Source organism: Macaca fascicularis, chromosome 20 (assembly GCF_037993035.2).
Source record: "Macaca fascicularis isolate 582-1 chromosome 20, T2T-MFA8v1.1".
NCBI lineage: Eukaryota > Metazoa > Chordata > Mammalia > Primates > Cercopithecidae > Macaca > Macaca fascicularis.
The window spans coordinates 74,537,501-74,561,743 of record NC_088394.1 but is presented as its reverse complement, the minus strand read 5'-3'; the positions used below and the strand labels follow the sequence as shown (position 1 = coordinate 74,561,743).

Genomic DNA, 24,243 nt, shown 5'->3' with positions numbered 1-24,243 from the left:
CACAGTGGGCCCTGGGCCGGGACAATGTTACCCAGGCCCTAGGTCCCCTACACATCACTCTATTTTGACACTCTTAGCTGCTGCCAAAGATGTTTAAAGTTCCTTTCAAACAGAAGGGCTTAAGCACCTACTCTGTGCTTAGCTCTGAGCCCTTTATCAAGGAGCATACAGGAAAACAATGTCTCCAGTCCTTCCTTCTTTTACCTTTCTTTGATCTGGGAATGATGTCAGGGAGTAAGGAAAGGTGATGTGGTAGAACCAAAATTTCCAAAGCAACCGAATTTCCTATGTCAGGTGGACCACTGATGAGTCACATCACTGTGGACCAGTGGCTGGGTATCTTTAAAAGCCTCATCTGTAACGTAGGGGCAGGAACTTTTTTTTTTTGAGACAGAGTTTCACTCTCGTTGCCCAGGCTGCAACGCAGTGGCGCTGTCTCAGCTCACTGCAACCTCCGCCTCCTGGGTTCAAGAGATTCTCCTGCTTCAGCCTCCCAAGTAGCTGGGATTATAAGTGCCCTCCACCATGCCCAGCTATTTTTTGTATTTTTAGTAGAGATGATGGGGAGGGGCGTTGGTGGCGGGGAGTTCACCATGTTGGCCAGGCTGGTCTCGAACTCCTGACCTCCAGTGATCCGCCCACTTCAGCCTCCCAAAGTGCCGGGATTACAGGCAGAAATATTTCTCACCACAGAGTTATTGTGATGATTAGAAAATGCGGGCAGCGTGATGGGCATGTCAGGCGTGCAATTTATTTTTCATTAGTCCACGTTCCTGGGTGTGCTGCAGATGAGCAGGGATTGGACAGCTTGAACCCTCAACCTGTCTCAGATGTGCACTTGCCTCTGTTGGGAATTGGACAGACAAGGGGAACGCGTCCAAACCACACCACCCTCTATGGCCAGATAAGGAGTTTTAACCAATGCACAGGCTCTCAGATTGGTCCTTAACAACTGGTCTTTAAATGTTCCAGCTCAGGGCTGCACCATGAAGAGGGTATCTGAAGAAGTAACCAAATTAACAGGAGGTTGAATGCCTCTTGATGCCCTTCCAGAAGCAAACGCATGACTCCAGAGCAGGCGGGGAGATGCCACTCCATTCTTACTTGCTGAGCTAGGCTGCCTGTTTTTGTTCACACATCTCGGTAAGTGAGCACTTACCTTTCAGGCCCTCTTAGAATTCCAGAAACTTGAGGCTAAAAATCCATTACTTATCAATTTTAAAAGTTCCCATGGAGTGAGAGAAAAGAGGGTCATTACCAGGAAGCAAACGGCGGATGGGGAGGGTAGCCACTCTATTTTCTATTAGGAAAAAAAGATAATACACAGCAGAACCTCATTAAGTCAGTATCGGTTTATTCAAAAGAGCTTATCATTCGCAGCAACTATTCCCCAATCAACTGGACGCCTCTACTGTAATCTCCTTTAACACTGAAAGTCTGATGATTAAATATATTAATATATCAGAGAGGCCAAACTGGGTTTATGCAAAGGTGGGACTCTTTGGCTGTAATGTCTCTGAGGTGTCTACTAGAGCAATTGACACATAGTAGGTTTGCAATAACCCTTAGCTCCCTCCCCTTGCATGTGGGATTATCAAAGCTTTAACCTGGTTTATAATATGTCTAGTCCTTATCAATAATAACCTGGTTTCCATTATAATATACTACCTTTTATTAAACTGGAGCCAGAAACTCTTAATAGCAAGAGCCTGTCAAAGGCATTTTAATCACTACTGGAGTGCAGATGTCTCTCCTAGGAAAACACGGGCAATGTTCCACAGCGAGGATAGGGATCGTCCATCTACCTTCGTGTTGGCAGGATGAGTTACGGAATTGTATTATCCGTGCAATTAGGCCAAGGCTTCTTCTGTACTTCCACAGTGACCTCTCTTGACTCTGTGTAATACGAGGTACTTTTCTCTGTGTCCTGGTTTCCAAAGCATCTTTTTCCCCTACAATGGCCACCAATGACATCTGCACGGAAAGGCCAACTTCTGAGATTTTGGCATGCCTTCCACTAGCTGTTTTTCCAACATGGACATCCAGGTCAAAGGCAAAATGATGGCCAGGGCTTTTCATGACGACGATGATAACACTGATGTGGACGGAGATGATGTTGTCCACGCTAAGTAGGGAGCACTTCCTGTGTTACTGCTGTGCAAATGCTGTTCAAGCATTTTTAGCACTTCGTCCTCTCAACAACCCTTGAATAAAGAAACAACTAACATCTTCATTTTGCACATGAAGAAACTGAGGTGTACAGAGGATGAGCAACTTGTCTGCCCTCTCCACCCACCAGAAAATAAGTGGCACAGCCAGGATACGAACCCAGGTGCATGACTTCTAATTCTGCATGTTTCACAGTTCTCCTTCCCTTCTTGCCCAGTCAAAGACAACACATCAGAGCTCCTGGAGTTCCTCCCAGGTGAGCAGTCGCAGAGGTCCCCTGATCAGGATCTAAGGTAGTGGCCGAGATCCAAGTCCACCTGCCATCCTTCCTCAGGCTTTTTGGACAACGGATTAAAGGGACAACCAGGCATCTGTCCAACAGGCAAAACACTTAAGGTTTAGATGGAAAGGGTCTCATGCATCTAATTCCAATAGCCCAGAGCCAGACCCCAGCAAATCCTGAGTCAGGGAGCCTTTGACTGCAGATGTTGAGTGGCAAGAGGTACAGTTTTGGCATTAGGCACATTGAGATTTGAAATCTTACTTCCTGATGTAATCACATTGGGCAAGGCTTCCTATCTGTGAGGGGGTAGAATATGTCCTGCAGGGAAGCCGTCAGGGTTGGATGAGGAATCTCAAGTGAATGCATGGGGCTGAGGCTGGGATAAATTTATTTACAGGCTCTTTACTGCTCTGGGCCCTTTTCCCTCCTCCTTGTTCACAAAGTCAGCACTTTTCTCAAGCCCACCTACACACCAATGCGCCCGCGCACACACATACAGACACACACACATACACACATACACACACTCTCTCTCTCTCCAGTCTGGTGCTGAGTCTCTAAACCATTGGCGCTCAGCTTCCTTCTGTCTGGATGATGTTTATCGGCAGGATCCACTGGTTTCGAACTTTTTTTTTTTTTTGGGAGACAGAGTCTCGCTCTGTCACCCAGGCTGGAGTGCAATGGCGCAATCTTGGCTCACTGCAACCTCCGCCTCCTGGGTTCAAATGATTCTCCTGCCTCAACTTCCCGAGTAGCTGGGATTACAGGTACCCGCCCCCACGCCCAGCTAATTTTTGTATTTTTAGTAGCGACGGGGTTTCACCATGTTGGCCAGGCTGGTCTCAAACTCCTCACCTTGTGATCCACCTGCCTCAGCCTCCCAAAGTGCTGGGATTACAGACATGAGCCACCATGCCCGACCGTCCCTAGAACTTTTAACAGCTCCACTTGCTCTCCCAATCAAACAGCATTTTTGTGCCTGAATGAGGGAATAAGGGAAAGAGATACTATAAGGATGACTTAAAAATAAAAGCAGAAGCGTATCATTTCCACGCTTGGGCATTTCAGCATCCATTTATAATGAGATACTTGTCATACACTAAACTAACTGCTTGCTCTTAGCTGACCACTATGGTGTTCCTATTCCCCTGGACATTTGTATTTAGACACAAAAAACTGAATCACTAATGCTAAAAATTTTTATTCCAAACGTACACAAAGGTCTCTCTCTGGTACAGAAGTATATAGCTGCATCTCTAACCTGCACCTTCTCTGGGTTCAAGAGTGCTCAGTGGTGTGGAAAACAGGGTGTCCAACCCCACAGCTGGCTGTCAGTTGGCCGGAGGGTTGCCTCTTTGGGCTCTCTACGGGGTCAGACTAACAAAAGGACGCTCAGCCCTTTGGTCAGCAGAGCTGGAACTGTTCTCAGCAATGAAAAACCTAAAAAAAAAAAAACCTCAGATGGTTCCTCCCCTGCTCCCGTAGGTGACCTACGTGTGAGTGGGAAGGAAAACAGGTCCCAATCCCTGTTTGATGCACTTGGGAACACAGCCTGGGTTGCACCGCATACCACAGCCTGCAGTCCTCTTGATGAATCATACATAAAGCGGAGAAGAAAGCCAGGCCTGCCAGCCCAACTTTGCACTTCACAGTGAAGCATAAAAGCACGCAGGAGGTAGCACAAGTTGCTTTCTTGAGAAGCGGGCCTTGCAGCAATCTGTTTATGAAAAGGAGGAGACCTTTGTAGTGGCATCTCTGAAGCCAGAGGCCTGCCAGCGTACTCATCAGAAACCCGCACAATGAAAGGTTGGAAACCGGTGTTGCTGTACGTTAGCTAGAGAACACAGGTGGGACCTAACCAAAGTTCTGAACTTGTGGTTCTGTTTTAAAGTCATGTGGTACAAAATGCAGTTTCACCTGCTAAGGCTTGAAGACAGGAAGGGTGGAGAGGGAGGGGTGAATAAAAAATCACAATCCAAGAGCTCCTAGGTTCAAATCCCTGCCCTGTCCCTGCCTAGCTGGGTATCCCCACAGAAGATACTTATGCTCTCCAATCCTTAACTTCTTCTTTTTTTGTTCTCTTTTGTTTTGTTTTGAGATGGAATCTTGCTCTGTCACCCAGGCTGGAGTGCAGGGGCACGATCTCGGCTCACTGCAACCTCTGCCTCCCAGGTTCAAGCGATTCTCCTGCCTCAGCTTCCCAAGTAACTGGGATTAGAGGCACACGCCACCACGCCTGGCTGATTTTGTATTTGTAGTAGAGATGGGGTTTCACCATGTTTGCCAGATTGCTCTCGAACTCCTGACCTCAAGTGATCCCCCATCTCGGCCTCCTAAAGTGCTAGGATTACAGGCGTGAGCCACCATGTCTGGCCACCTTAACTTCTTCATCTGTAAAATGGGGATAATAAATGTTCGATCCCTCCCCAACATGGTCCTACCTTTCTTTTCCATGTAGGAGGGGTGGAGAAGGTGATCAGGTAAGTTTGCCCAAGTAGGCCAGGCGCGGGGGCTCACGCCTATAATCCCAGAACTTTGGGAGGCTGAGGCAGGCGAATGACCTGAGGACAGGAGTTCGAGACCAGTCTGACCAACATGGAGAAATCCCAACTCCACTAAAAATACAAAATTAGCTGGGCGTGGTGGCGTGTGTCTGCAATCCCAGCTACTCGAGAGGCTGAGGCAGGAGAATCACCTGAATCTGTGAGGCAGAGGTTGCAGTGAGCTGAGATAGCACCATTGCACTCCAGCCTGGGAGACAGAACGAGACTCTACCTAAAAAAATAAATAAATAAATAAAATAAAACAAAATAAAATTGGCCAAGTAAGTAAGTGGAGGAAGAGAGGGTCTGTGGTAATGAGGAGGACACTAAGGGGTTATATCAACCCCTTCCTCATTTCTCCCACCCCTTTCTTGGCCTACACCCTCTTCAAAAAAATAACATTTAGGCCGGGTGCGGTGGCTCAAGCCTGTAATCCCAGCAATTTGGGAGGCCGAGACGGGTGGATCACGAGGTCAGGAGATCGAGACCATCCTGGCTAACACGGTGAAACCCCGTCTCTACTAAAAAATACAAAAAACTAGCTGGGTGAGGTGGCAGGCGCTTGTACTTCCAGCTACTCGGGAGGCTGAGGCAGGAGAATGGCGTGAACCCGGGAGGCGGAGCTTGCAGTGAGCTGAGATCGCGCCACTATACTCCAGCCTGGGCGACAGAGCGAGACTCCGTCTCAAAATAAATAAATAAATAAATAAATAAAAATAACATCTGCAACGTAAGTAGGAAAGTCCAAAAGAAAGGACTCAAATGCAGAGGTAGCAGAACAACTCAATAATGACTCTAATACTTAGGGCATGCTGACCTACTCTGTGTCAAATACTATGCTACATGTTTTAGTTAATTATATCATTTATTCCTCACTCCCCTCCAAAACAATCCCTGGAAGCAAATACTAGTAGTATTAACCCCGTCGTACAGAGATACAAAAACAGCTCAGAAAGATGGGGTCGTTCTGCAACCTGTCACTTAATATGACAGAACTGGAATTCAACCCAGATATTTCTGACTCTTGATCTTAACTGTTTATCTATTAAGCAACTACTTGCAAATTTGCTAGTTTGACCTCCTCTGGATTTCATGGACCAAGAAGACTCTTTTTTTAGAAAGAATTGGGAGGTCCGAAATCAGGTTGTCAACTTTATTTTGTTTTTCCAAGTAAGGAGACTTAAAAAACATCTACCACCTCCAAACACTGTCATTTCATAAAAGACGGAATAATTTAAATCCGAAAGTGCATATAAGGCAGAAGTGCCAATAAAAAGAGAGCAAGCTTCTTCTACTTCTAATCACTTTGAAAAGAATATTTTGGCTGGGTGTGGTGGCTCACACCTGTAATCCCAACACCTTGGAGGACCCAGGTGAGCAAATTGCTTGAGCCCAGGAGTTAGAGACTAGCCTTGGCAACATGGTGAAACCCTGTTCCTACAAAAAATAGCCAGGCATGGTGGCGCACACATGTAGCCCTACCTGGAGGGCTAAGGCAAGAAGATCTCTTGAGCCTGAGAGGAGGAAGCTGCAGTGAGCCGAAATCATGCCACTGTGCTAGACCTTGGGTGACACAGCCAGAATCTATCTGAAAAATAAAAAATAATAAAAGAATATTTTAACACTGAGAATATCTGTTGAACATAATCTCAGAATAAAGGACAATCACATAAATAAAACTGATTTAGCTTTATATGAAACAAGTCATACATCTGTCCTAATTTTTCCACAGTTTGCCATAGTGGGAATATCTTGATGAGCGTCAATTAGAGTTCTCTTCTGGGGAGTGGATGCTGGACCTGTCCAGCTCTGCCTCAGCAACCATGGGCAGAAATATTCTGATGTGGTGAGGCCTTGACACAAGCCATGAAGAATCTTGGGTGAGGAAGGGGTGGATGAGATGGCACAACTGACCTGCGTCCACTACTAAATGTGATCTGTATAGTTGTCCCTCAGTATCCAATGGGGACTGGTTCAAGGAACCCCCACCCCCCACCAAACACCAAAATCCACAAATGCTCAAGTCCCTGACATAAAATTGTATAGTATTTGCATATAATGTATGCAATCCTCCCGTATACTTTAAATCATCTCTAGATTACTTATAATACCTAGTACAATATAAACATGATATAAACAGTGGTTATGTTGGATTGTTTAAGGAATAAAGACAAAAAAAGCAGTTTGTATGTGTTCAGTACAGATACCACCCTCCGTGTATTTGTTTGAATGTTTTTAATCTGTCATTAGTTAAATCCACGGATGGAGAACCCAGAGAGAGGAAGGGCTGACTGCATATGGCCTCTTTCATTCTTTCAGTCAGTATTTGTTGGCTATTTTCTTGAGGTCTGGTCCCAACTATGTCTTAGGAATACAACTGTGTCAGGCACTGAAACTCCAGCTCAGGTTTGGTGGTTTACAAAGAGGACTCATAGGACTCAGCATATAGTCACACTCATGGCTGAGATTTATCACAGCAAAATGATGCAAGGCAAAATGAGCACAGGGAAATGGGGAATGAGGCGAAGTCTGGAGAAAACCCGGTACAAGATTCCATCTGGCCTCTTCCAGTGAAGTCACACAGGAGGAATTTAATTACTCCCCTAGAAATGAGCTATGAAAAGATGTATGAAGTATTGTCTACCAGGGAAACGTATTAGGGACTCAGTGTCCACAGTTTTTATTGGAAGCTGGTCATGTAGGCACCCTCTCTGGAGCATGTACCAAAATTCCAGCCTCCACAAAGGAAAGCAGGTATTCCACATGAGCCCTATTTTTGGTACAAGCAGTCTAGACACGGTGAGCCATCGTTATCTGATCTGGGAATGGCGACAGCCCTCCTAAAATCCAAGTTCCCAGATGCAGCCAAGAGCCAAGCTTGCAACAGGCTGCTGTACTAACTCCTTCCCACACAGCAACAGTGAGCAAAATAGGACCCTGGTGCCTGGCCTCATGAAACTTACAGTCAGGTGAGGAATACACAATCTTCATGCCAACATCATTCACTCATTCAACAATTATTTTTGATGACTCTCTATGGGCCAGTGACTGGTGGCAGATTCTCAATGAAATCGACTAAAATCCCTGCCCATGTGGAGCTTCAAGTCTACATGAGTGAGACATAGTAAGTGCTAAGGAGAAAATAGAAGCCAGGGAAGAGGAGTGGGGAGGACCAATATAGGTGCTGGAAAAGGGAAAATTAACTGAGTCTGGATAATTTTCTGTAATCTAAGTTAATTCTCTATTTCTAAAAATCTACTTCTTTGATAATTATCTAAAAACTGGAACTCAGTTAACTTTCTATTTCTAATTTTTTTTCCTATTTCTAAAAATCCACTTTTTTGGAATGAGTTCAAAGGAATACTTACATAAAAGACCCCTGCACCCCAGAGAAAGTGATGATCCATTTGAACCCTAAATGATGAGAAAGAGTTGACTAGCTAAAGCAGGATAGGAAGACTACTCTAGCAAAAGACAACAGCCAGTGCAAAGGCCCTGTGGCAAGGAGCAGGGTGGGTAACAGGTTCTAGGGGAAAGTGGTACAAAGTAAGCTGCAGAGGTTGGCAGGGGTCTTGCAGGCCCTGGAAAGGATCTTGTTATTTTATCCTAAGAGATATGGTGAGCCATGGAAGGGATTAAGCAGGGAGTGGCAAGTAGGGTGGTGACAAGATCAGATTTCTATTTTAGAGAAATGACTCCAGCTTCTGCCTGAGGAAGGGATTTCAAGAGAGTCAACAGGGGAAGCAGAGATGCCAGTGAGAAATCTTACCAACAACACTGCTATATATGGCACTAACTCACAGATTTGCAATTCATCCTACATTGCTATCAAGTATGCTCCTGGGAGACAAAGGTTCCTAACCTCACCAATATCTTCTGAACCCCATCCCTTGTGGAGGAAAAAAAAATACCCAAGAGAAAAGTCTTCCCATTTTTAGAGTGTTTTAAATGGCACAAGAACCCCAAAGGGAAAAGTTCAACATGGGAAAGCGAGCAGCGGTGCCCTCTGAAAAGTTTTAATTTTATTTTAACTTTGCTAAATCTACTTACATTCACATTTTGAAATATGTATGCACGATAAAACACTGCAGTTATGGTCTATTGGGTTAAAAATCCACTTTTTGGAACGGGTTCAAGGGAATACTTATATAAAAGACTTGAGAATGGAAAGTAATTCTGCAGATAAAATAGAACGGAAACATCTCCTAAATATGCCCCTTGTAAGATAAATGCACAATGAGGAGGGGGCCTGGGACCATCACTAATGGGAGATTCACAACAGTGGCCTCTTAATCCCTCACAAAACCAGCTGGAAGGGAAGCGCCTGGCTAGTCGTCGACATCAACATTCAGACTTTTCCAAAGGTCTCTCCTCTTCCTTTCATAATTCATTTGAAAGCAAGAAATTAAACCCGAATTTAAAACAGTGAAATTCCATTCTAGCACACCACTCACAAAGCATAGGGTGACCATGGTGTTTATTTTGCAAAGTTCCAGACAAAGAGAGCTAAAAAAAAATTTGCTGGAATAAATCCATCAACAGGCATCTCAGTGCTTATTCTGTGTAATTATCCTTATATGGGGAGGCATACAAAAAAAGGAAGAAAATATGGTTCTTATCCTTAAGAAGCTGGCAATCCTGTTAGGAGGGTACTTCTCAGCTCCATGTATGTATCAGATCACCTCGGGAGCTTGACAGAAAGACTGATTCTCGGCACTCACAACTCCCTAACCCCAGACCTAGTATATCAGAATGGCCACACAGGGCTTGGGAATGTATATTTAGCGCAAACAAAGGGGATTCTGCTGGAAGGCTGAGATTCTGAAAACACTGAACTGAAAAGAAAGGGAAACTTCAGGAAACATTAGCACCATTCAATGTGACATGAGGGAGAGGCCTTAGTCCACAGTTGGCCAAACCTTCTACTCAAGGTAGCATTGCTTAGGCAGCAGCCATGATAATTCCAAGCATCCAGCCTTTGCTTTTACATCTCCAACAAAGGAAGCAGATCCTTGGTGTGAAGGTTCATTGCACTGTAGGGCCACCATCTACTGCCCCTTGAAAATCCTTACAAAATCTGACACGTCGTGTGTCTTTCTTTAGGTTAAACACAGTTTACTGAACTCCTCTTCACCCCTGGTCCTGAGGCTACTCTCCCAAGGATAAATGCCAGTTTGTCAACAGAGCTCTCAACAGGTGACACTCAAGGCAGAAAACAAGATTCCAGACAAGTTCTGGCCAATGCCAAATCCATGGGATTCTTGCCTCTCTTGATCCAGACATTTGATGTTGACTGACGTTGTCCAAGTTGGCATCATCTTGTCAGAGTCCAACACACCTGAAATCACTGCATACTCTGCTTTGCACCTTTTGTCTCGTAGACTTTTCCAAAATGAAATGGAGTTAACAGAGGTACCTCCATGTTGTTCCAGAATTTTCCCAGTATTAGCATCAAAGTTATTTATTTCTTGTCCCTGTCAATGACTCTTCTCTCCCCAGTTCACATTCATTCTTTGTCTTCCTATTTATAAGTCCAGTTTTTCCTCTTTCTTCTTTTTCATCTCCTTCTCTCTGTGATTTTACCAAGATTTCCAACAGAACACCCAAAGTCTCATTGGTTACTTCTTGTTGGCATCGTGGGCCATTATTCAAAGACTTACAGAATCATAGAATGTCAAGGTTGGAAGGGGCCTTGGAGACCAGCCATGGCAAACCCCTTGTCATAAAGTGAAGAAACCATGGTGTAGAGAGGACATAGGTAAAAATGAATTATCCGAGTTTGGGGTTGAGCCAAGATTAGGATTTGGGTCTTCTCTGTGCTGAGTAGTTTGTGATGGCCTCCCTTTGGGACTTAAAGACCTGGCTATGTGGCCAAGCAGGTTTGGAGGGCTATCCCCTGGGGAGGTATGGTAGCAAACATACCTGGGGCTCTGGAGGAAAAGGGGCCTGAAAGGGGCCTAAATTATGCTAAGTAAAATGTAAAGTGGGAAAACTCACCCACACTGCCTACTGCTCTACCGTGATTTTTATTTAAAAAAAAAAAAAAAAAAGAAGAATATGGCTGAGATTCCAGAAATAATAGTAGCATGTGGCCCTTTGTGTATGTATGAGGGGTGGGGAGGAGGGAAGAGGAGGCACAAAAAGTAAAAAAGGAGTGAAAACAAAACCAAAAATCACACCACACCGTGATGGGTGTACCTCACAAGAACACAGGAGCCAATAGCAGCAACTTTTGAAGGCCAAATTGTTCCCTCTGGAAAAATGTAAGCAACAAAATAAAGTAGTATAGGATTATAACATAAAACATAAAAGTCCCTGAGTCTATCTTGATATAAATAAATGATTAAATAAATAAATGGGGGAGAAGAGACAAATATTCCATGCAGAATTCCAAGTAGTTTATTTAGATACTCTACCTTCGAAGAGTGAGAAGATTAAACCCCCACTCCACAAGTGTGAGCTGGGGAGAGCAACATTCCTCCAAAGAGAGGAGTGTGGAAAGTAGAGGGAAAGAATAAGTGTGCAGTGGAGAAATCTGATGAACACTACCTTGACCCGGTGAATCAAAGTCCCCATCAACAGTGAAGAGTTATGATGAAGGTGGACTGCTTGATATGATGTGATGACAACTGACCTCTGGGGTCTTCCTCCCTGAAATTCATTAACTCCAGTATGCTCGTGAGAAAAACATCCTACAAATCCCAACACAGGGGCATCCTACAGAATACCCGACAAGCACTCCTCAAAGCTGTCAAGGTCATCACAAAGACAATTCTGAGAAACTGTCACAGCCAAGAAGAGGCTAAGGAGATCTGACAATTACATAAAGTGTGGTATCGTGCAAAAATTAGCTGAGCGTGGTAGTGCATGCCTGGGGTCCTGGCAGCTCGGGAGGCTGAGGCAGGAGAATCACTTGAACCTGCGAGGTGGAGGTTACAGTGAGCCAAGATTGTACCACTGCATTCCATCCTGGGCAAAAGAGCCAAACTCCATCTCAAAAAAAAAAAAAAAAAAAAAATAGTGGTATCCTGGATGGGGTCCTGAACACAAAAAATCATTAGGTAAAAAAAATTTTTAAAAACCTAAAGCAGTATGTATAAACGATGGACTTTAGTTAATAACAGTATTAGGCTGGTATAAAAGAAATTGCAGTTTTTGGCATTACTTTTAAGTAATTACTTTTAAGTAATGGCAAAAACTGCAAAAGTAAAACCACATTACCTTTAATGGCAAAAACCACAATTACTTTTGCACCAACCTAGTATTATTATTAAGTATTACTTTTCATGGCAAAAACTGCAATTGCTTTTGCACCAACCTAATATATCAGTATCAATAATTTAATCTTAATAAATGTACCTAATAACATAAGATATTAAAATAACAGGATTAAACTAGATGTTACATACATGGGAACTTGGTACTAGAATCTTGATTTTTCTTTAAATCTAAAACTGTTCTAACAAATAAAGTCTGTTTCAAAAAATAAAACATGTACCAACTGAAATTAAACAACAGCACATAGGAAAGCATATGGCATCCTAGTAGTAGGTTGATTGTTTGGGGGGGAATTTCAGGTTCCAGTTACCCTCAAATGGAACATGCTGGCCTTGGATGAGGAGGCGCCAGGGAGTCCTCTCCTTTAGTAAGGAGCTCAGTCAGGGGAGCCATAGAGGGATTGAGGCTAAAGAGTGGGGCTGGGGCAGCGACCCCGGTGACCCCAGCCTAAAGGCAGAACTGCAGCTGTCCTCATAAAGCTGAGTTGTTAGATGATCCCTCAGCATGATTGGTGATGTTCTCCAGAAAAGTTTTAGTAGCTTAGGAATGGCAGCCAAGACTTCAGACAGCTTGAGACCTGCCATGTGTGGAAGTGACTACAAATCAAACAGAGTGCCAGGGAGGACACCTCTTCCCAAAGACACATTCTTGTTCCAGTGATGGAGGTAGAACTCAGGGTCAGCTGGGACATTAACCAGGCTGTGAAGGGGGCCATGATGTTCTTACCTTTTAGGTAAACTGAACAGGGCTTTGTGTGTACGCACTCCAGGTGAACATCACCTTTCATCACCATGCCAGCATTCAAAATCACATTCATACGATACCTGCTCCTTTAGGCAAACAAATTCAAGTCAGAAATCGTACAGGGAATAATACCTTCTCGTTCACCATTGTGTCGTTCTGCAATAAATAATTTCCAGCCAGGGTGCTGGAGAATTCCAAATGATAGACATATTATGTTCATGAAAGGTAACTTTGAGAAAAATCTTTCTGCAATAAAAGTGAGGGTTTTTTTCCCCCTTCCTGGCATCTGAGCTTGCCATAGAAATGAGTGATTTTCTGAATTTCTGCCAAGTTAGATGGGTTCAGTATGCTATTAGATTAGTCTGTTTATACAGAAACAGCCAAAAATAGGAAACACACAGAAGCTATTAAAGATATTGTCCTGTGAGGGCAAGATTTGAATGGTTTTCTTACTGCAAGTGGGAAATAAGATATGAGTCAGTATTAATGTGATAAAGAAGTTAATGCGTTCTAAAGCAAACCGTCCGATTCTTCATCTTGTTTCAGAGGTGACAATAAAAGGAACATCCAGACAATTATTTAGGGCTGGGTGAGCAGAGGAGGCAGAGAAACTTTGCAGAGCCCCTGCCAGTTGGAAATACATGTCTTTTACTATATAATGCTGGCGCACCCAGGGAGTTTTCGGAGGGGAACATGATTCTATGCCAAAAAAAAAAAAAAAAAAAAAGGATAAAAAAATAAATAAATAAAACAAGGTTTCAGAAATTCAAAAGCAAAATTCCAATTTCACTTTTGCCCTTGAGTTGCTCTGCAAACTAATGGAAATCATATGACCTGTTAGGTCAATGGGATTCAAGAAGGAGGGCATGTATTGAATTCTATGTGCAAGATGCTGTGGGTTCTTACTTTCCTCATCTATAAAGCGGATGGTGCAATCTGGACTTTGAAATCCCCTCATTTCTCCTCACTAAGTCCCAGCTTGACCTGTAGAGCAAAGACCTTGCCACATTCTGGTCACATGACCTGCTCCTGACGATATTTTATGCTATACAATATGTGACTCTGTAGGTGGAAGTGTGTTTAAATAATGTCCCTATGAATCTCAGTACTGTATATTATTTTCTTCTTCATAGTGGAAAATCATGAAAAATAGGACTTTCCTTAAAAAGCACACTTTTTTTTTTTTTTTTTGAGACAGAGTCTCATTCTGTTGCCCAGGCTGAAGGTGCAGTGACGTGACTCAGCTAATAACATCAAGGCCCCTTTCACAACTTCGTTAATGTCCCAGCTGCCAAGGCACTCACTGCAATCCCTGCCTCTCGGGTTCAAGTGATTCTCATGCCTCAGCCTCTCAACTTGCTGGGATTAAAAGCACGTGCCACCATGCCTGGCTAATTTTTGTATTTTTAGTAACAGTGGGGTTTCAGCATGTTGCCCAGGCTGGTCTCGAACTCCTGACCTCAGGTGATCTGCCTGACTTGGTCTCCTAAAGTGCTTGAATGACAGGCATGAGCCACCATGTCTGGCCAAAGAGTAAAAGTTTCTTATAAGGTCATCAAATTCCTGTCTCTCCTCTGAAACCTGGTGAGTAACTTAGAACTTGCTGTGCAGCCAAATGTTCAGTCTCTGTCTACTATTCAGGGTGTATTCATTTTCTATTGCCATGTAACAAATTACCAAAAGCTTAATAGCTTAAAGCCACATACATTTATTATCTTAAAGCTTCCATAGGTCAGGAGTCTGGGCATAGCTGAGCTGGATTCTCCATCCAGGGTCTTCCCAGGTAGAAATCTAGTTGTCTGGTGGGGCAGTGGTCTCATCAGCGGCTTGACTGGGGATGGTCAATCACCTTCAAGCACCCTTAGGTTGCTAGCGAAACTCATTTCCTTGTGGTTATAGGACTAATGCCCTCATTTTCTTGCTGGCTTCTTTAGGGCACTCTCAGCTCCTGGAAGCCAACTGTAGTTCCTTACTGCAAGACAGCTTACTTTCTCAAAGCCAGCAATGGAGAGACAGTCTCTCTTATTTTACCTCCTCTTTAAGGGATTTTCCCTAAAGTCAGGCCCACCCAGGATGATCCCCCTTCTCAGTAACTCAAAATCTGTCTCATTTAAGACCTGAACGGTATTTCCAAAAGCCCTTTGCTTTGCCACATAGTGTAACCTAATCTAAAAACTTACATCCTATTATCTTTTTCATATTCTGTTGGTTAGAAATGAGTCCCATGTCCCACCTACATTCAAGGTTGGGGAGGGGTGATCACATCAGGCCTTGGATACCAGGAGGTGGGGTATCACTGAGGCCATCTTAGGGTCCATCTGCCAAACAGAGGAAGAAACTACAAGTGTTCACTTTTTTTTTTTTTTTTTTTAAAGATGGAGTTTCGCTCTTGTCACCTAGGCTGGAGTGTAGTGGCATGATCTCGGCTTATTGCAACCTCTGCCACCTGGGTTCAAGCAATTCTTATGTCTCAGTCTCCTGTGTAGCTGGGATTACAGGTGTACACCACCAAGCCTGACTAATTTTCTATTTTTACTAGAGGTGGGGTTTTACCATGTTGACCAGGCTGGTCTGAAACTCCTGACCTCAGGTGATCTACCCACCTCGGCATCCCAAAGTGCTGGGATTACAAGCTTGAGCCACTGCGCCCAGCCACAAAGGTTCATTTTATCAGAGTAGGGTCCGAATTTATCTAAGCATGAGCTTAGAAACTTGGTGCAGGAGGAGAGAAGAATGGAAAGAAAAAGGATAGAATCCCAAATTTTGTCCAAATAGTCATATTTTTTCAAGGTTTTCCTAAAATTATATGCTGCCCAGGTATGATGTAATAAAATACAGGTGTGTTTAGAATGCACAGTTAAACTTCAGCAACTGACAACTGGGTAGCCAAAACTTTTCTTCAACTAGCACAGGAATGACATTAGACATCCAGGAGCACTAAAACAGGACAAGTTTAAAGACAAACCTACATTCAGTTGTCTAAAAGATTAGAACAACATGGCTGGGCACAGGGGCTCATGCCTGTAATCCCAGCAATTTGGGAGGCCGAGGAGGGTGTATCACGAGGTCAGGAGATCGAGACCATCCTGGCTAACACAGTGAAACCCCGTCTCTACTAAAACATACAAAAAATTAGCAGGGCATGGTGGCGGGCACCTGTAGTCCCAGCTACTCAGGAGACTGAGGCAGAATAGCGTGAACCCGGGAGGCGGAGCTCGCAGTGAGCTGAGATTGCACCACTGTACTCCGGCCTAGGCAACAGAGCAAGACTCTGTCTCAAAAAAAAAAAAAAAAAAATTAGAACAACACAAGCTTAAAGGTGCAAGTGAATCACTGAATATGTCGGCCAATGAAAGCCAAGTTCGGAGGCTACCAAATACAAGTAAAATGGAAATGTATCTGGGTGGAGGTAGAGATGCAACTGGAAGAAGAAAATAATAACCAACTCTAAGAGGGAAAAAATAAATCAGTTACCAGGGGAGACGTGAAAGGGGTGAGGATGAGGAAGTAAGACAGCAGCAGCAAACTGCCCACTAGGAGGAACTGGGTGGGTTGTAAGTAGGGGGCTAGCAGGGGGCATGAAAAGATAGAACCATGAGTTAATGGAAAGTTCAGTTAACTAGAATGATATGCCAGTTAAGTACAATTCCACCGAGCTTGGCAGCCTTATTCTGGCCATTAACTTTAATGTTTCGCAGATCCCCGGCATTTTCACAGGTGTGAGTTAAAACCATCTGGTTTCTGCACTATACCCTGCCCATTAAAACCCGGCATCTTCAAAGATAAATCGTGGACCAAGGTGGCAGCAGGAGAAGAGAAAGGAAGTTAAAGGCTGCCACAGGCTTTACCTTCGACAGAAGGAGCCTTTCAACAGCCTTTGAGTTGGATGATTTTGAAATTGCAATGTAGAAAAAAATAAAAATACAGTGAGATGCTTTAATCTCCAGAAACACAATCTGGGTAAATCAATTACTGAGAAACAAAATCCCAACCAAATATATGCAATGCGTAGTGACCTGGACATGAAAACTGAAAGAAAGAAAGTGAGGAGGAAATCCACATCTAAAAGTATGTCTTTATAGTAGTCATATTTATAAATTTGACACACTTGCCAGCAGAGCTTACTAAAGATTATTTCTATGCAAATATGCATTTGCTAACCCATCAGTGTGCAAAAAGGAAAAAAAAAACATAGTTCTTGAAAATCAATTCTTGTGTAGTACAAGTACATCAAGAAGCAGGAAGTATACTGATAAATATAAAAATGTGCCAAATTTTCAAACTTCTCAGGGACAAGAGTCCCAGATAAAGTGGCAGAAGACATGAAACTGTCACACACTGCCCACTGTCTAGTATCTAGTCTGGATAGGGTACATGACAAAGGCACCTCTGCCAGTGATACAGCTATCTTCTCCCATCCAGGGACCAAGCTCTGGCCTTGAAATGGTTTTCCCCGGTTAATCTAAGCACCTGATTGACAGGAGGTACCATCCAGGGATTCTACACTGATAATCAGCAGGTTCTTAGCAGAAAACCATGGGCCAATCCTCTTCAGTATCTTCACAAATAGCCCTCCTAACAGCACAATTAAAACAGCTTGCTGCTTCTTGGTTAGGCCAGTTCCTTAGATTTCTCATTTCAGAAACCAAAAAGTATAGTAGTAGTATTCATCCTTCTCACCATTAGCTACTAAGTACACCATCCTCATCAACTGTGTCCTGAATACTGTCTTAGGTATTCTAATTCATTATTAATTAGAGATGATCTTCCATCTGGCAGAAGAGGAAGCTGATTAGTCTCATTTTCTGTGTTACGTGGTTAATCAGGAGTACTGCACAGGCCACAAGAACTCAGATAAAGATAAGGTCTATGGTTCTGCTACTTTTATTTTTTTAATTAATTAAATTTTTTTTTTTTTTGAGATAGGGTCTCACTCTGTTGCCCAGGCTAGATGGAGCACAATGGTGCAATCATGGTTCAACCTCCCTAGCTCAAGTGATTCTCCTGCCTCAGCCTCCTGAGAAGCTGGGACCACAGACATGTGCCACAATGCCTCATTTTTTGGTTTGTTTTATTTGGCTAGAGATGGGGTCTCATGATGTTGCCCAGATTGGTCTCCAACTCTGGCCTCAAGTGACCCTCCCAACTTGGACTCCTGAAGTGCTGGCTTTACAGACATGAGCCACCACGCCCAGCTCACATGGTTCTTTTTACCATCACTATTGCCTCCATTTACTTCTATATTTAACAAATTGTATAATAAAATTGAGATTAGAAGTGGCATCACAGCAGGAGCTGCAAGGAGACAAGAGGAGGTTGGCAGGATCCTGTAATTATCCTGTGTATAACATGTGGGTGCTGGTCACCCATGTGCAGGGAGTGTGTGCACATTTCTTGAGATATACACCTGGAATGTGTGCCCTTTTCTGCTTGCATTACACCTTTTTTTTTTTTTTTTTTTTTTTTTGAGATGGTGTCTCACTCTGTTGCCCAGCCTGAAGTGCAGTGGTAATCTTGGCTTACTGCAACCTCTGCCTCCCAGATTCAAGCGATTCTCACATCTCAGCCTCCAAAGTAGCTGGGACTACAGGGGCACGCCACCATGCCTGGCTATATATATACATACATATACACACACACACACACACACACACACACACACACATACACACATATATAGGCCATTGGCCAGGCTGGTTTCAAATTCCTGACCTTCAGTGATCCTCACAGCTCAGCCTCCCAAAGTGCTGGAATTACAGACATGAGCCACCACACCTGACCTAAAACTTAAATAAAGAGTTGAGGAAACCTTGCCCAGCAATTTCAGTATCTTAGTTAAAGTCTTTGTTCTTGCAGCAACAGTCGGAGTTGTGCCTTTCTCTGACTCCAAGGCCTCTTACTTGGAGAAGATCCATGCTGGGCACATCCAAGGTGTCCACATACAGCCTGTCAACTAGGTCTGAGTGTTTGGTCATTGACCAATACAGGCCACAGGGCTACGACTGCAAGCTTCCTTCTCTTCCTCTTAGGTCTCAGGTGGGGAAGACGGGGATGGGGGGGAATTCTCTCATGAGTCATTATACATATTACAAGGAGGAAAGCAATTCTAGCTTTGTTCCCCCAGATCAAACACGGATGCTGTTGAGAAGAGGTCTCTTATGAGCCGTACTGTGTCCCAAACTTTGTATGCTGAAGCCCGAAGCCCCAGTACCTCAGAATGTGACTGTATTTGGAGACAGAGGTTTCAAAGAGATAGTTCAGGTAAAACTAAAGTCACTACAGTAGACCCTAATCCAATATGACCAGTGCCCTTACAAGAAGAGGCCGTAAGTATGCAAACCCACATATGTATCTTCTTGTGGTCTTCCACGAGAAGATAGAGAAGATGGTCAACTACAAGCTGGGGGGACGGCCCAGAGAGAAACTAACCCTACTGACACCTTGACCTTGCACTCCCAACATCCAGAAGTGTGAGGAACTACACTGCTGTTGTTTAAGTCACCTGACCTGTGGTATTTCTACAGCAGCCCAGGCAAAATAATACAAGGTCCAGAGTAAGAACTGCCTCAGTGCTTTTCCATTTGAGATGGACAGAGGTTTGAGAGCAAGGACTTTAGAGTCAGAGAGATCGGGACTCAAGTCCCCAATTTGTCCTGTGGTCTTCAGTAAGTCATTTCCTGCCTCCCAGCCTTGTGTCTCTCAGAGGCAGAATGTGGAGAGTCATGGCCTCTTAGGCTTGTCATGAAAATTTAATTCAAAAACACATGAACAGCACCGAACACCACATCTGGCTCATAGTAGGGGCTCAATAAACACTAATTGTTAATGTTATTCATACGAATGATAATATAATGAAGATTAAAAGTCCTTTCTACTCACAGTTTGTTATAAAGATGGGCAGTGTGCACATGAAAAGGTGCTAGGCAGAGGTAGATTAGTATTTTGATTGACAGAAATGTCAAAATACAGCAAGACAGCATTATTCCATCATCCAAATAAACATTAACGGAGTTCCTGGGATGCTGGAAGCACTGTGCCGATGGCGCCGAGGAGTGAGAAGCCCGAGATAGCACAGAAAAGACGGCCATGCACGAAGATTTCCTGGGACTGGGAAGAATGAGGTGGGGCCCCACTGGACTACCTGAGCGCCATGCAAGCTTGTGGAGCAGGGGGACTCACTTCTACCATGGGGTTGGGGGATACCCCTCAGGGATTTTCACCTGCTTTCCTCAGAAAACACACAAGCACATCCTCAGAGAAAGCCATGGGTGCTTCTTTATGTGGCTGCTTAAGTCCGCCACCTGAGCTCAGCAAAGTCACTGCACTGAGCATTGTGAATGAATGATCAATTTCATGGAATGCTTGAGCAAAGCAGCAAAGCCACAGTATGGTCTTTGTTTTTTGGATACAGGGTCTCTCTTTGTGGCTCAGGCAGGAGTGCAGTGGTGAGATCTCGGCTCACTGTAACCTCTGCCTCCCGGGCTCAAGTGATCCTTCCACCTCAGCCTCTTGAGTAGCTGGGGTGACAGGTGCATGCCACCACACCCAACTAATATTTTGTATTCTTAGTAGACGTGAGTTTCACCATGTTACCCAGGCTGGTGTTGAACTCCTGGGCTCAAGCGATCCACCTGCCTTGGCCTCCCAAAGTGCTGGGATTACAGGCATGAGCCACCACACCCGGCCTATCACCTTTTAAAGACTAAATTGACCAGTTGATGTGGAGGGTTGAACAGAATGTCCAGGCTATTTATATGGCCGTGTGTATGTGAATGATACGTGGTAAGGCTGCCAGAATCACCAGGCTGGGTTTTGTTTCTTCTCAGATCATGTCTATTATCTTAAATGTGTCTCTTATTAAAGCAGAATGAACATTATAAAACATTATTGTGGTTTGAATGTGTACCCCCAAAATTTATATGTTGAAATTCTAACCCCCACAGTGGTGATATTAGGAAGTGGGGACTTTGGGAGGTAATTAGGTCATGAGAGTGACGGCTTCCTGAGTGGGGTTAGTGCCCTTTTACTTTATCACTATTATTATTCTTGATAGAGTCTCCTTCCTCTGTCTCCCAGACTGGAGCCCAGTGGCACCATCTCAGCTCAGTGCAACCGCTGCCTCCCAGTTCAAGCAATTCTGCCTCAGCCTTCCGAGTAGCTGGGATTTACAAGTGCGAGCCACCAAGCCTGGCTAATTCTTTATTTTTAGTAGAGATAGTGGTTCACCATGTTGGCCAGGCTGGGCTCAAACTCTTGACTTCAAGTGATCCATCTGCCTCGGCCTCTCAAAGTGCAGAGATTACAGGCGTGAGCCACCGCGTCCGGCCATTAGTGCCCTTTTAAAAGAGACCCCAGAGAGTTGCCTCAACCCTTCTACCAGGTAAGGAAATAGCAAGATGATGGACATCTATGAGATCAAAAGCAGATCCTCAGCAGACACTGAATCTGCCAGTGCCTTCATCTTGGACTTCTCAGCCTCTGGAACTGTGAGAAATACATTTCCGCTGTTTATATATTATTCAGTCCATGGCATTTTGTGATAGCAGCCCATAAAAACTAAGACAAACATCCTACTTGCTCATATAATTGAAAAAACAAAAGTGCGTGTGTGCTTGTGTGGCCATGGGAATGCTTACACATGGCGGCGAAAGCCAAAGACAGTTGTTACCAATACCCTTTCCAGGCCAAAGACACAGAGTAGGAAATTCTACTTGGAAAGTGAGAATAGCTAATGTTATCTTCTTAAAGATTATCCTGGCCGGGCGCGGTAGCTCACGCCCGTAATCCCAGCACTTTTGGAAGCTGAGGTGGGCGGATTACAAGGTCAGGAGATAGAGACCATCCTGGCTAACACAGTGAAACTCTGTCTCTACTAAAAATACAAAAAGTTAGCCGAGCATGGTGGCAGGCACCTGTAGTCACAGCTACTCAGGAGGCTGAGGCGGGAGAATGGCGTGAACCCGGGAGGAGGAGCTTGCAGTGAGCCGAGATTGCGCCGCTGCACTCCAGCCTGAGCAACAGAGCAAGACTCCGTCTCAAAAAAAAAGAAAAAAATCCTATTGATTTCCTAAGACAGCATTTCTTCCCTCCTTTTCTTTCAACAACTACTTTTTGTTTATTTGTTATATACTTATTTCATTTATTTTTTGGAAATGGGGTCTTGCTCTGTTGCCCAGGCTGGAATGCAGTGGTGCAAACATAGCTACAGCAGCCTCCAACTTTCGGGCTCAGGGGATTCTCTTGCCTCGCCTTTCCAGTAGCCCCAGGTAGCTGGGACTAGAGTTGTGCACCACCAAACCCAAATGATTTTTAAATTTATAGTAGAGATGGGTCGTGCCCAGCCTGGTCTTGAATTCTGGATCTCAGGAGATCCTCCTGCCTCAGCCTCCCTACGTGTTGAAATTACAGATGTGAGGTGTGGTGCCCAGCCCCAACAACCTCTTTTTACCCAGCTATATACCAGGTACCCAGTCATGGAGAAGAAGCGAAGGCAGCCCGTGTCCTACAGGACCTGATGTCTGTAGCAGAGCCTGCAACTTAGGATCTCCCATTAGCACCTTCGACAGTCATGATGCCCTATCAAATAATGCAGAGTTTCTATAATGTTATTACTTAGCTTACAACCTCCAAAAAAAATGGCAGACATATGATCATTTTAATTTAGCTAAAAATATAAATTGTACAAATGATTTTACACATAGAATTTCACCAGAGTGTCCCCAGACTCAGGACCACCCCCTATTTCTGAACTGACAATGCATTAGCCCTACCTTCTAGCAAGATTAGGGAGGGAGCTGTATATAACACAGCCCAGAGCAAAAGATTATTAAATATGTGTCGACTGATTAAACCAAGCATCACAAAGAGCTATGGAGAAGGAAAATCTAAGAATGCATTTAAAAGACAGGTTGATGGGTGCAGCGAACCACCATGGCACACGTATACCTATGCAACAACTCTGCATGTTCTGCACATGTATTTCAGAACTTAAAGTACAATTTTAAAAAAATTTTTAAAAAAACCAAACAAATAAAAAGAAAACTCTTTCAATATTTCCGGATATACATAAAATACATCAAGGCCGAGCATGCTGTTGGCCCCCTGACCCCTTCAGGTAGCCTTAGTATCAAAAAGGCGAGTCCCTGGAACTGGACTAAGGTGGAGGGGGTGGTCCCTCATCTGCCATACACCTATGTCCCTCTAGCTCAAAGACCCACATATTTTCCTGAAATTAAGAGATTGACACCAGCAGGTGTTGAATCTGCTCCCCAGGGTCAGCTTCTGGAATGACACCGAAGTGAGGCCAGCAGGACAGACATCGTGAACAGGGCGGATCTGGTCTGGCCCAGAGGACCTGCCGCCATCACCCCCAGCCAGAGTACAGGAGATACCTCAGGGCCCCGGCCCAAAGGCGGTAATCTGGACTCAGAATAAATGACGCGTTGAAGAGATGACAAGCATGATTTTACCAAAAACAAAACAGTACACACACAAATAGACCACGTCATTATACTTGACTCCCTCTGCTTTGTGCATCTATTTCTCTACATGCCCAAGCTGAAAGGACTCTGTGAAACCCAAAAGCCTGTCAACACAGTTATTTCAATAACCATTTGATGGCAAAATCTATCTACAGTTGACAGAAGTTACTTATCCCACTGAGTGTGAATATTCATTCATTCTGATGTGAGATATTCACGTGCTTAATTACAAGGTGCTGCCGCCAGGGGTGACACAACATGCAAGGTTCAGTGCATTTTCTGCAAAGAGCCAGAGAGTAAATATTTTAGGCTTTGTGGGCATACAGCTACTATGGTGACTACTCAGCTCTGCCACTGTAGCTGAAAGCAGCCATGAGCAGTATGTAAACCAATGGGTATAGCTGTATAGCAATAAAACTTTATTTACAAAAACAGGCCAGATGTGGCCTATGGGCTATGAATTTGCTGACCCCTGTAATACACAGAATACGCAGTGTATTCTCTTCTTTTTTTTTTTTTTTTTTTTTTTTTTTTTGAGACGGAGTCTCGCTGTGTCGCCCAGGCTGGAGTACAGTGGCCGGATCTCAGCTCACCGCAAGCCCCACCTCCTGGGTTTACGCCATTCTCCTGCCTCAGCCTCCCGAGTAGCTGGGACTACAGGCGCCCGCCACCTCGCCCGGCTAGTTTTTTGTATTTTTTAGTAGAGATGGGGTTTCACCGTGTTAGCCAGGATGGTCTCGATCTC

At 44.2% G+C, this 24,243-nt stretch overlaps 1 protein-coding gene across 5 annotated transcripts in view; it reads right to left on the bottom strand.

Annotated features, from left to right (window-relative positions):
* Positions 1-24,243, bottom strand: part of WWOX (WW domain containing oxidoreductase) — a 1,124,793-nt gene that overhangs the window by 573,933 nt on the left and 526,617 nt on the right. For 2 of the 5 annotated variants that reach the window (XR_010583895.2, XM_074026754.1), the window contains one exon: positions 1-24,243. This exon is cut by the window's left edge and continues 33,164 nt beyond it; it is cut by the window's right edge. The exons of the other annotated variants lie outside the window; for them this stretch is intronic. The gene's annotated coding sequence lies outside the window, so the exon portion shown is untranslated. 5 annotated transcript variants of the gene reach the window in all.